This window comes from Tachypleus tridentatus, chromosome 10, assembly GCF_004210375.1.
Source record: "Tachypleus tridentatus isolate NWPU-2018 chromosome 10, ASM421037v1, whole genome shotgun sequence".
Lineage (NCBI taxonomy): Eukaryota > Metazoa > Arthropoda > Merostomata > Xiphosura > Limulidae > Tachypleus > Tachypleus tridentatus.
The window spans coordinates 18,728,163-18,743,317 of record NC_134834.1 but is presented as its reverse complement, the minus strand read 5'-3'; positions in this window follow the sequence as shown (position 1 = coordinate 18,743,317).

Genomic DNA, 15,155 nt, shown 5'->3' with positions numbered 1-15,155 from the left:
CCAGATGTTAGGAATGTTAACATACCGCTAACCAGTCAACAACTGTAGTTTGTACTTGTGTAACTTCTTATCACCATGGATGGACCAGATTTTAGGAATGTTAACATACCATGATCAGTCAAAAACTGTAGTTTGTACTTTTGTAACTTCTCATCACTGTGGATGGACCAGATGTTAGGAATGTTAACATACCATAAACAGTCAACAACTGTAGTTTGTACTTCTGTAACTTCTCATCACTGTGGATGAACCAGATGTTAGGAATGTTAACATACCATGATCAGTCAACAACTGTAGTTTGTACTTTTGTAACTTCTCATCACTGTGGATGAACCAGATGTTAGGAATGTTAACATAACATTACCAATCAACAACTGTAGTTTGTACTCGTGTAACTTCTCAACACGGTGGATGAACCAGATGTTAGGAATGTTAACATACCATGACCAGTCAAGAACTGTAGTTTGTACTTTTGTAACTTCTCATCACTGTGGATGGACCAGATGTTAGGAATGTTAACATCCACAATGATCAGTCAGAACTGTAGTTTGTACTTTTGTAACTTCTCATCACTGTGGATGGACCAGATGTTAGGAATGTTAACATACCATGATCAGTCAGAACTATAGTTTGTACTTTTGTAACTTCTCATCACTGTCGATGTTAGGAATGTTAACATACCATGCACAGTCAACAACTGGTTTGTACTTCTGTAACTTCTCATCACTGTGGATGAACCAGATGTTAGGAATGTTAACATACCATAACAAGTAAACAACTGTAGTTTCTACCTGTGTCACTTCTCATCACTGATGGATGAACCAGATGTTAGGAATGTTAACATACCATAATCAACAACTGTGGTTTCTACTTGTGTAACTTCTCATCACTGTGGATGAACCAGATGTAGGAATGTTAACATACCATAACAAGTCAACAACTGTAGTTTCTACCTGTGTCACTTCTCATCACTATGGATGAACCAGATGTTAGGAATGTTAACATACCATAACAGTCAACAACTGTAGTTTCTGTGTCACTTCTCATCACTATGGATGAACCAGATGTTAGGAATGTTAACATACCATAACCAGTCAACAACTGGTTTGTACTTGTGTAACTTCTCATCACTGTGGATGAACCAGATGTTAGGAATGTTAACATACCATGATCAGTCAACAACTGTAGTTTGTACTTTTGTAACTTCTCATCACTGTGGATGGACCAGATGTTAGGAATGTTAACATACCATGATCAGTCAACAACTGTAGTTTGTACTTTTGTAACTTCTCATCACTGTGGATGGACCAGATGTTAGGAATGTTAACATACCATGACAGTCAAGAACTGTAGTTTGTACTTTTCTAACTTCTCATCACTGTGTATGGACCAGATGTTAGGAATGTTAACATACCATGATCAGTCAACAACTGTAGTTTGTACTTTTGTAACTTCTCATCACTGTGGATGGACCAGATGTTAGGAATGTTAACATACCATAATCAGTCAAGAACTGTAGTTTGTACTTTTGTAACTTCTCATCACTGTGGATGGACCAGATGTTAGGAATGTTAACATACCATAACAAGTCAACAACTGTAGCTTGTACTTTTGTAACTTCTCATCACTGTGGATGAAACAGATGTTAGGAATGTTAACATACCATAACCGGTCAACAACTGTAGTTTGTACTTGTGTAACTTCTCATCACCATGGATGAACCAGATGTTAGGAATGTTAACATACCATTACCAGTCAACAACTGTAGTTTCTACTTCTGTAACTTCTCATCACTGTGGATGGACCAGATGTTAGGAATGTTAACATACCATGATCAGTCAAGAACTGTAGTTTGTACTTTTGTAACTTCTCATCAGCTGTGGATGGACCAGATGTTAGGAATGTTAACATACCATGACCAGTCAACAACTGTAGTTTGTACTTTTGTAACTTCTCATCACTGTGGATGGACCAGATGTTAGGAATGTTAACATACCATGACCAGTCAAAAACTGTAGTTTGTACTTTTGTAACTTCTCATCACTGTGGATGGACCAGATGTTAGGAATGTTAACATACCATAAACAGTCAACAACTGTAGTTTGTACTTCTGTAACTTCTCATCACTGTGGATGAACCAGATGTTAGGAATGTTAACATACCATAATCAGTCAACAACTGTAGTTTGTACTTTTGTAACTTCTCATCACTGTGGATGGACCAGATGTTAGGAATGTTAACATACCATAACCAGTCAACAACTGTGGTTTGTACTTGTGTAACTTCTCATCACTGTGGATGAACCAGATGTTAGGAATGTTAACATACCATAACCAGTCAACAACTGTAGTTTCTACCTGTGTCACTTCTCATCACTATGGATGAACCAGATGTTAGGAATGTTAACATACCATAACAAGTCAACAACTGTAGTTTCTACCTGTGTCACTTCTCATCATTATGGATGAACCAGATGTTAGGAATGTTAACATACCATAACCAGTCAACAACTGTAGTTTGTACTTTTTAACTTCTCATCACTGTGGATGAACCAGATGTTAGGAATGTTAACATACCATGATCAGTCAACAACTGTAGTTTGTACTTGTGTAACTTCTCATCACTGTGGATGAACCAGATGTTAGGAATGTTAACATACCATAACCGGTCAACAACTGTAGTTTCTTCTCCTGTAACTTCTCATCACATGGATGAACCAGATGTTAGGAATGTTAACATACCATTACCAGTCAACAACTGTAGTTTCTACTTCTGAAACTTTTCATCACTGTGGAGGGACCAGATGTTAGGAATGTTAACATACCATGATCAGTCAACAACTGTAGTTTCTACTTCTGTAACTTCTCATCACTGTGGATGGACCAGATGTTAGGAATGTTAACATACCATGATCAGTCAAGAACTGCAGTTTGTACTTTTGTCTTCTCATCACTGTGGATGGACCAGATGTTAGGAATGTTAACATACCACGATCAGTCAACAACTGTAGTTTGTACTTTTGTAACTTCTCATCACTGTGGATGAACCAGATGTTAGGAATGTTAACATACCATGATCAGTCAAAGAACTGTAGTTTGTACTTTTGTAACTTCTCATCACTGTGGATGGACCAGATGTTAGGAATGTTAACATACCATGACCAGTCAAGAACTGTAGTTTGTACTTTTGTAACTTCTCATCACTGTGGATGGACCAGATGTTAGGAATGTTAACATACCATAATCAGTCAACAACTGTAGTTTGTACTTCTGTAACTTCTCATCACTGTGGATGAACCAGATGTTAGGAATGTTAACATACCATAACAAGTCAACAACTGTAGTTTCTACCTGTGTCACTTCTCATCACTATGGATGAACCAGATGTTAGGAATGTTAACATACCATAACCAGTCAACAACTGTGGTTTGTACTTGTGTAACTTCTCATCACTGTGGATGAACCAGATGTTAGGAATGTTAACATACCATAACAAGTCAACAACTGTAGTTTCTACCTGTGTCACTTCTCATCACTATGGATGAACCAGATGTTAGGAATGTTAACATACCATAACAAGTCAACAACTGTAGTTTCTACCTGTGTCACTTCTCATCACTATGGATGAACCAGATGTTAGGAATGTTAACATACCATAACCAGTCAACAACTGTGGTTTGTACTTGTGTAACTTCTCATCACTGTGGATGAACCAGATGTTAGGAATGTTAACATACCATGATCAGTCAAGAACTGTAGTTTGTACTTTTGTAACTTCTCATCACTGTGGATGGACCAGATGTTAGGAATGTTAACATACCATAACCGGTCAACAACTGTAGTTTGTACTTGTGTAACTTCTCATCACCATGGATGAACCAGATGTTAGGAATGTTAACATACCATGATCAGTCAACAACTGTAGTTTCTACTTCTGTAACTTCTCATCACTGTGGATGAACCAGATGTTAGGAATGTTAACATACCATAACCAGTCAACAACTGTAGTTTGTACTTGTGTAACTTCTCATCACCATGGATGAACCAGATGTTAGGAATGTTAACATACCATGATCAGTCAAAAACTGTAGTTTGTACTTTTGTAACTTCTCATCACTGTGGATGGACCAGATGTTAGGAATGTTAACATACCATAAACAGTCAACAACTGTAGTTTGTACTTCTGTAACTTCTCATCACTGTGGATGAACCAGATGTTAGGAATGTTAACATACCATGATCAGTCAACAACTGTAGTTTGTACTTTTGTAACTTCTCATCACTGTGGATGAACCAGATGTTAGGAATGTTAACATACCATTACCAATCAACAACTGTAGTTTGTACTTGTGTAACTTCTCATCACTGTGGATGAACCAGATGTTAGGAATGTTAACATACCATGACCAGTCAACAACTGTAGTTTGTACTTTTGTAACTTCTCATCACTGTGGATGGACCAGATGTTAGGAATGTTAACATACCATGATCAGTCAACAACTGTAGTTTGTACTTTGTAACTTCTCATCACTGTGGATGGACCAGATGTTAGGAATGTTAACATACCATGATCAGTCAACAACTGTAGTTTGTACTTTTGTAACTTCTCATCACTGTGGATGGACCAGATGTTAGGAATGTTAACATACCATAATCAGTCAACAACTGTAGTTTCTACTTCTGTAACTTCTCATCACTGTGGATGAACCAGATGTTAGGAATGTTAACATACCATAACAAGTCAACAACTGTAGTTTCTACCTGTGTCACTTCTCATCACTATGGATGAACCAGATGTTAGGAATGTTAACATACCATAACCAGTCAACAACTGTGGTTTGTACTTGTGTAACTTCTCATCACTGTGGATGAACCAGATGTTAGGAATGTTAACATACCATAACAAGTCAACAACTGTAGTTTCTACCTGTGTCACTTCTCATCACTATGGATGAACCAGATGTTAGGAATGTTAACATACCATAACAAGTCAACAACTGTAGTTTCTACCTGTGTCACTTCTCATCACTATGGATGAACCAGATGTTAGGAATGTTAACATACCATAACCAGTCAACAACTGTGGTTTGTACTTGTGTAACTTCTCATCACTGTGGATGAACCAGATGTTAGGAATGTTAACATACCATGATCAGTCAAGAACTGTAGTTTGTACTTTTGTAACTTCTCATCACTGTGGATGGACCAGATGTTAGGAATGTTAACATACCATGATCAGTCAACAACTGTAGTTTGTACTTTTGTAACTTCTCATCACTGTGGATGGACCAGATGTTAGGAATGTTAACATACAATGATTAGTCAAGAACTGTAGTTTGTACTTTTGTAACTTCTCATCACTGTGGATGGACCAGATGTTAGGAATGTTAACATACCATGATCAGTCAAGAACTGTAGTTTGTACTTTTGTAACTTCTCATCACTGTGGATGGACCAGATGTTAGGAATGTTAACATACCATGATCAGTCAAGAACTGTAGTTTGTACTTTGTAACTTCTCATCACTGTGGATGGACCAGATGTTAGGAATGTTAACATACCATAACAAGTCAACAACTGTAGTTTGTACTTTTGTAACTTCTCATCACTGTGGATGAACCAGATGTTAGGAATGTTAACATACCATAACCGGTCAACAACTGTAGTTTGTACTTGTGTAACTTCTCATCACCATGGATGAACCAGATGTTAGGAATGTTAACATACCATAACCAGTCAACAACTGTAGTTTGTACTTCTGTAACTTCTCATCACTGTGGATGGACCAGATGTTAGGAATGTTAACATACCATGATCAGTCAAGAACTGTAGTTTGTACTTTTGTAACTTCTCATTAGTGTGGATGGAACCAGATGTTAGGAATGTTAACATACCATAACCAGTCAACAACTGTAGTTTGTACTTTTGTAACTTCTCATCACTGTGGATGGACTAGATGTTAGGAATGTTAAAATACCATGATCAGTCAAGAACTGTAGTTTGTACTTTTGTAACTTCTCATCACTGTGGATGGACCAGATGTTAGGAATGTTAACATACCATAAACAGTCAACAACTGTAGTTTGTACTTCTGTAACTTCTCATCACTGTGGATGAACCAGATGTTAGGAATGTTAACATACCACGAACAGTCAACAACTGTAGTTTGTACTTTTGTAACTTCTCATCACTGTGGATGGACCAGATGTTAGGAATGTTAACATACCATAACCAGTCAACAACTGTGGTTTGTACTTGTGTAACTTCTCATCACTGTGGATGAACCAGATGTTAGGAATGTTAACATACCATAACCAGTCAACAACTGTGGTTTGTACTTGTGTAACTTCTCATCACTGTGGATGAACCAGATGTTAGGAATGTTAACATACCATAACAAGTCAACAACTGTAGTTTCTACCTGTGTCACTTCTCATCACTATGGATGAACCAGATGTTAGGAATGTTAACATACCATAACAAGTCAACAACTGTAGTTTCTACCAGTGTCACTTCTCATCACTATGGATGAACCAGATGTTAGGAATGTTAACATACCATAACAAGTCAACAACTGTAGTTTGTACTTTTGTAACTTCTCATCACTGTGGATGAACCAGATGTTAGGAATGTTAACATACCATGATCAGTCAACAACTGTAGTTTGTACTTGTGTAACTTCTCATCACTGTGGATGAAACAGATGTTAGGAATGTTAACATACCATAACCGGTCAACAACTGTAGTTTCTTCTCCTGTAACTTCTCATCACCATGGATGAACCAGATGTTAGGAATGTTAACATACCATTACCAGTCAACAACTGTAGTTTCTACTTGTGAAACTTTCATCACTGTGGATGGACCAGATGTTAGGAATGTTAACATACCATGATCAGTCAACAACTGTAGTTTCTACTTCTGTAACTTCTCATCACTGTGGATGGACCAGATGTTAGGAATGTTAACATACCATGATCAGTCAACAACTGTAGTTTGTACTTTTCTAACTTCTCATCACTGTGGATGGACCAGATGTTAGGAATGTTAACATACCACGATCAGTCAACAACTGTAGTTTGTACTTTTGTAACTTCTCATCACTGTGGATGAACCAGATGTTAGGAATGTTAACATACCATGATCAGTCAAGAACTGTAGTTTGTACTTTTGTAACTTCTCATCACTGTGGATGGACCAGATGTTAGGAATGTTAACATACCATGATCAGTCAACAACTGTAGTTTGTACTTTTGTAACTTCTCATCACTGTGGATGGACCAGATGTTAGGAATGTTAACATACCATAAACAGTCAACAACTGTAGTTTGTACTTCTGTAACTTCTCATCACTGTGGATGAACCAGATGTTAGGAATGTTAACATACCATAACAAGTCAACAACTGTAGTTTCTACCTGTGTCACTTCTCATCACTATGGATGAACCAGATGTTAGGAATGTTAACATACCATAACCAGTCAACAACTGTGGTTTGTACTTGTGTAACTTCTCATCACTGTGGATGAACCAGATGTTAGGAATGTTAACATACCATAACAAGTCAACAACTGTAGTTTCTACCTGTGTCACTTCTCATCACTATGGATGAACCAGATGTTAGGAATGTTAACATACCATAACAAGTCAACAACTGTAGTTTCTACCTGTGTCACTTCTCATCACTATGGATGAACCAGATGTTAGGAATGTTAACATACCATAACCAGTCAACAACTGTGGTTTGTACTTGTGTAACTTCTCATCACTGTGGATGAACCAGATATTAGGAATGTTAACATACCATAATCAGTCAACAACTGTAGTTTGTACTTTTGTAACTTCTCATCACTGTGGATGAACCAGATGTTAGGAATGTTAACATACCATAATCAGTCAACAACTGTAGTTTGTACTTTTGTAACTTCTCATCACTGTGGATGAACCAGATGTTAGGAATGTTAACATACCATGATCAGTCAACAACTGTAGTTTGTACTTTTGTAACTTCTCATCACTGTGGATGAACCAGATGTTAGGAATGTTAACATACCATGATCAGTCAACAACTGTAGTTTGTACTTTTGTAACTTCTCATCACTGTGGATGAACCAGATGTTAGGAATGTTAACATACCATGATCAGTCAAGAACTGTAGTTTGTACTTTTGTAACTTCTCATCACTGTGGATGGACCAGATGTTAGGAATGTTAACATACCATAACAAGTCAACAACTGTAGTTTGTACTTTTGTAACTTCTCATCACTGTGGATGAACCAGATGTTAGGAATGTTAACATACCATAACCAGTCAACAACTGTAGTTTGTACTTGTGTAACTTCTCATCACTGTGGATGAACCAGATGTTAGGAATGTTAACATACCATTACCAGTCAACAACTGTAGTTTCTACTTCTGTAACTTCTCATCACTGTGGATGGACCAGATGTTAGGAATGTTAACATACCATGATCAGTCAAGAACTGTAGTTTGTACTTTTGTAACTTCTCATCACTGTGGATGGACCAGATGTTAGGAATGTTAACATACCATGACCAGTCAACAACTGTAGTTTGTACTTGTGTAACTTCTCATCACTGTGGATGAACCAGATGTTAGGAATGTTAACATACCATGACCAGTCAACAACTGTAGTTTGTACTTTTGTAACTTCTCATCACTGTGGATGGACCAGATGTTAGGAATGTTAACATACCATGATCAGTCAAGAACTGTAGTTTGTACTTTTGTAACTTCTCATCACTGTGGATGGACCAGATGTTAGGAATGTTAACATACCATAAACAGTCAACAACTGTAGTTTGTACTTGTGTAACTTCTCATCACTGTGGATGAACCAGATGTTAGGAATGTTAACATACCATAATCAGTCAACAACTGTAGTTTGTACTTTTGTAACTTCTCATCACTGTGGATGAACCAGATGTTAGGAATGTTAACATACCATAACCAGTCAACAACTGTGGTTTGTACTTGTGTAACTTCTCATCACTGTGGATGAACCAGATGTTAGGAATGTTAACATACCATAACCAGTCAACAACTGTGGTTTGTACTTGTGTAACTTCTCATCACTGTGGATGAACCAGATGTTAGGAATGTTAACATACCATAACCAGTCAACAACTGTAGTTTCTACCTGTGTCACTTCTCATCACTATGGATGAACCAGATGTTAGGAATGTTAACATACCATAACAAGTCAACAACTGTAGTTTCTACCTGTGTCACTTCTCATCACTATGGATGAACCAGATGTTAGGAATGTTAACATACCATAACAAGTCAACAACTGTAGTTTGTACTTTTGTAACTTCTCATCACTGTGGATGAACCAGATGTTAGGAATGTTAACATACCATGATCAGTCAAGAACTGTAGTTTGTACTTTTGTAACTTCTCATCACTGTGGATGGACCAGATGTTAGGAATGTTAACATACCATGATCAGTCAAGAACTGTAGTATGTACTTTTGTAACTTCTCATCACTGTGGATGAACCAGATGTTAGGAATGTTAACATACCATGATCAGTCAACAACTGTAGTTTGTACTTCTGTAACTTCTCATCACTGTGGATGGACCAGATGTTAGGAATGTTAACATACCATAACAAGTCAACAACTGTAGTTTGTACTTTTGTAACTTCTCATCACTGTGGATGAAACAGATGTTAGGAATGTTAACATACCATAACCGGTCAACAACTGTAGTTTGTACTTGTGTAACTTCTCATCACCATGGATGAACCAGATGTTAGGAATGTTAACATACCATTACCAGTCAACAACTGTAGTTTCTACTTCTGTAACTTCTCATCACTGTGGATGAACCAGATGTTAGGAATGTTAACATACCATGATCAGTCAAGAACTGTAGTTTGTACTTTTGTAACTTCTCATCACTGTGGATGGACCAGATGTTAGGAATGTTAACATACCATAACCAGTCAACAACTGTAGTTTGTACTTTTGTAACTTCTCATCACTGTGGATGGACCAGATGTTAGGAATGTTAACATACCATGATCAGTCAACAACTGTAGTTTGTACTTTTGTAACTTCTCATCACTGTGGATGGACCAGATGTTAGGAATGTTAACATACCATAAACAGTCAACAACTGTAGTTTGTACTTCTGTAACTTCTCATCACTGTGGATGAACCAGATGTTAGGAATGTTAACATACCACGATCAGTCAACAACTGTAGTTTGTACTTTTGTAACTTCTCATCACTGTGGATGAACCAGATGTTAGGAATGTTAACATACCATAACCAGTCAACAACTGTGGTTTGTACTTGTGTAACTTCTCATCACTATGGATGAACCAGATGTTAGGAATGTTAACATACCATAACCAGTCAACAACTGTAGTTTGTACTTGTGTAACTTCTCATCACTGTGGATGAACCAGATGTTAGGAATGTTAACATACCATAACCAGTCAACAACTGTAGTTTCTACTGTTTCACTTCTCATCACTATGGATGAACCAGATGTTAGGAATGTTAACATACCATAACCAGTCAACAACTGTAGTTTCTACCTGTGTCACTTCTCATCATTATGGATGAACCAGATGTTAGGAATGTTAACATACCATAACCAGTCAACAACTGTAGTTTGTACTTTTGTAACTTCTCATCACTGTGGATGAACCAGATGTTAGGAATGTTAACATACCATAATCAGTCAACAACTGTAGTTTGTACTTGTGTAACTTCTCATCACTGTGGATGAAACAGATGTTAGGAATGTTAACATACCATAACCAGTCAACAACTGTAGTTTCTTCTCCTGTAACTTCTCATCACCATGGATGAACCAGATGTTAGGAATGTTAACATACCATAACCAGTCAACAACTGTAGTTTCTACTTCTGTAACTTCTCATCACTGTGGATGGACCAGATGTTAGGAATGTTAACATACCATGATCAGTCAACAACTGTAGTTTGTACTTCTGTAACTTCTCATCACTGTGGATGGACCAGATGTTAGGAATGTTAACATACCATGATCAGTCAAGAACTGTAGTTTGTACTTTTGTAACTTCTCATCACTGTGGATGAACCAGATGTTAGGAATGTTAACATACCACGATCAGTCAACAACTGTAGTTTGTACTTTTGTAACTTCTCATCACTGTGGATGAACCAGATGTTAGGAATGTTAACATACCATGATCAGTCAAGAACTGTAGTTTGTACTTTTGTAACTTCTCATCACTGTGGATGGACCAGATGTTAGGAATGTTAACATACCATGATCAGTCAACAACTGTAGTTTGTACTTTTGTAACTTCTCATCACTGTCGATGGACCAGATGTTAGGAATGTTAACATACCATAAACAGTCAACAACTGTAGTTTGTACTTCTGTAACTTCTCATCACTGTGGATGAACCAGATGTTAGGAATGTTAACATACCATAACAAGTCAACAACTGTAGTTTCTACCTGTGTCACTTCTCATCACTGTGGATGAACCAGATGTTAGGAATGTTAACATACCATAACCAGTCAACAACTGTGGTTTGTACTTGTGTAACTTCTCATCACTGTGGATGAACCAGATGTTAGGAATGTTAACATACCATAACAAGTCAACAACTGTAGTTTCTACCTGTGTCACTTCTCATCACTATGGATGAACCAGATGTTAGGAATGTTAACATACCATAACAAGTCAACAACTGTAGTTTCTACCTGTGTCACTTCTCATCACTATGGATGAACCAGATGTTAGGAATGTTAACATACCATAACCAGTCAACAACTGTGGTTTGTACTTGTGTAACTTCTCATCACTGTGGATGAACCAGATGTTAGGAATGTTAACATACCATGATCAGTCAACAACTGTAGTTTGTACTTTTGTAACTTCTCATCACTGTGGATGGACCAGATGTTAGGAATGTTAACATACCATGATCAGTCAACAACTGTAGTTTGTACTTTGTAACTTCTCATCACTGTGGATGGACCAGATGTTAGGAATGTTAACATACCATGATCAGTCAACAACTGTAGTTTGTACCTTTGTAACTTCTCATCACTGTGGATGAACCAGATGTTAGGAATGTTAACATACCATGATCAGTCAACAACTGTAGTTTCTACCTTTGTAACTTCTCATCACTGTGGATGAACCAGATGTTAGGAATGTTAACATACCATGATCAGTCAAGAACTGTGGTTTGTACTTTTGTAACTTCTCATCACTGTGGATGGACCAGATGTTAGGAATGTTAACATACCATAACAAGTCAACAACTGTAGTTTGTACTTTTGTAACTTCTCATCACTGTGGATGAACCAGATGTTAGGAATGTTAACATACCATAACCAGTCAACAACTGTAGTTTGTACTTGTGTAACTTCTCATCACCATGGATGAACCAGATGTTAGGAATGTTAACATACCATTACCAGTCAACAACTGTAGTTTCTACTTCTGTAACTTCTCATCACTGTGGATGAACCAGATGTTAGGAATGTTAACATACCATGATCAGTCAAGAACTGTAGTTTGTACTTTTGTAACTTCTCATCACTGTGGATGGACCAGATGTTAGGAATGTTAACATACCATGACCAGTCAACAACTGTAGTTTCTACTTCTGTAACTTCTCATCACTGTGGATGAACCAGATGTTAGGAATGTTAACATACCATGACCAGTCAACAACTGTAGTTTGTACTTTTGTAACTTCTCATCACTGTGGATGGACCAGATGTTAGGAATGTTAAAATACCATGATCAGTCAACAACTGTAGTTTGTACTTTTGTAACTTCTCATCACTGTGGATGGACCAGATGTTAGGAATGTTAACATACCATAAACAGTCAACAACTGTAGTTTGCACTTCTGTAACTTCTCATCACTGTGGATGAACCAGATGTTAGGAATGTTAACATACCATAATCAGTCAACAACTGTAGTTTGTACTTTTGTAACTTCTCATCACTGTGGATGGACCAGATGTTAGGAATGTTAACATACCATAACCAGTCAACAACTGTGGTTTGTACTTGTGTAACTTCTCATCACTGTGGATGAACCAGATGTTAGGAATGTTAACATACCATAACAAGTCAACAACTGTAGTTTGTACTTGTGTAACTTCTCATCACTGTGGATGAACCAGATGTTAGGAATGTTAACATACCATAACCAGTCAACAACTGTAGTTTCTACTTTGTGTAACTTCTCATCACTGTGGATGAACCAGATGTTAGGAATGTTAACATACCATAACAAGTCAACAACTGTAGTTTGTACTTGTGTAACTTCTCATCACTGTGGATGAACCAGATGTTAGGAATGTTAACATACCATAACAAGTCAACAACTGTACTTTGTACTTTTGTAACTTCTCATCACTGTGGATGAACCAGATGTTAGGAATGTTAACATACCATAACAAGTCAACAACTGTAGTTTGTACTTTTGTAACTTCTCATCACTGTGGATGGACCAGATGTTAGGAATGTTAACATACCATAATCAGTCAACAACTGTAGTTTGTACTTGTGTAACTTCTCATCACTGTGGATGAACCAGATGTTAGGAATGTTAACATACCATAACCAGTCAACAACTGTAGTTTGTACTTTTGTAACTTCTCATCACTGTGGATGGACCAGATGTTAGGAATGTTAACATACCATAACAAGTCAACAACTGTAGTTTGTACTTTGTAACTTCTCATCACTGTGGATGAAACAGATGTTAGGAATGTTAACATACCATAACCAGTCAACAACTGTAGTTTGTACCTTTGTAACTTCTCATCACTATGGATGAACCAGATGTTAGGAATGTTAACATACCATAACCAGTCAACAACTGTAGTTTGTACTTCTGTAACTTCTCATCACTGTGGATGAACCAGATGTTAGGAATGTTAACATACCATAATCAGTCAACAACTGTAGTTTGTACTTTTGTAACTTCTCATCACTGTGGATGGACCAGATGTTAGGAATGTTAACATACCATTTCCAGTCAACAACTGTAGTTTCTACTTTTGTAACTTCTCATCACTGTGGATGAACCAGATGTTAGGAATGTTAACATACCATAATCAGTCAACAACTGTAGTTTCTACTTTTGTAACTTCTCATCACTGTGGATGAACCAGATGTTAGGAATGTTAACATACCATGATCAGTCAAGAACTGTAGTTTGTACTTTTGTAACTTCTCATCACTGTGGATGGACCAGATGTTAGGAATGTTAACATACCATGATCAGTCAAGAACTGTAGTTTGTACTTTTGTAACTTCTCATCACTGTGGATGAACCAGATGTTAGGAATGTTAACATACCATAACAAGTCAACAACTGTAGTTTGTACTTTTGTAACTTCTCATCACTGTGGATGAACCAGATGTTAGGAATGTTAACATACCATAACCAGTCAACAACTGTAGTTTGTACTTCTGTAACTTCTCATCACTGTGGATGAACCAGATGTTAGGAATGTTAACATACCATAATCAGTCAACAACTGTAGTTTGTACTTTTGTAACTTCTCATCACTGTGGATGAACCAGATGTTAGGAATGTTAACATACCATTATCAGTCAACAACTGTAGTTTGTACTTTTGTAACTTCTCATCACTGTGGATGGACCAGATGTTAGGAATGTTAACATACCATAACAAGTCAACAACTGTAGTTTCTACTTTTGTAACTTCTCATCACTGTGGATGAACCAGATGTTAGGAATGTTAACATACCATTACCAGTCAACAACTGTAGTTTCTAGGTAAGTTACGTGTTATTTGCTACTGTATCAAATGTTTGGAATATTAAAATGTTAGGACCAACAGAGGCCAGAATATCTTAGTTATGTATCTTATTATTAAACCTCACAGGTCAACGGTAAAGAGCTACAGTTTCTATTTGTGTAACTTGTTATCAGAATTAATATATCGATATGAAAGAATGGTACCAAAAGAACCTTGTATAATTTTATGGTATGTAATTTGTCTATAGCATAAAACTTGTAGATAAGGCTACTTTTGTAATCATGAGTTTGAAAAGATGTGTTCTGTGCTGTTGAATGATATTAATACTTCTTCGTTGTTTTAATTCCTCAACTTCCCATACAACAAACTGCA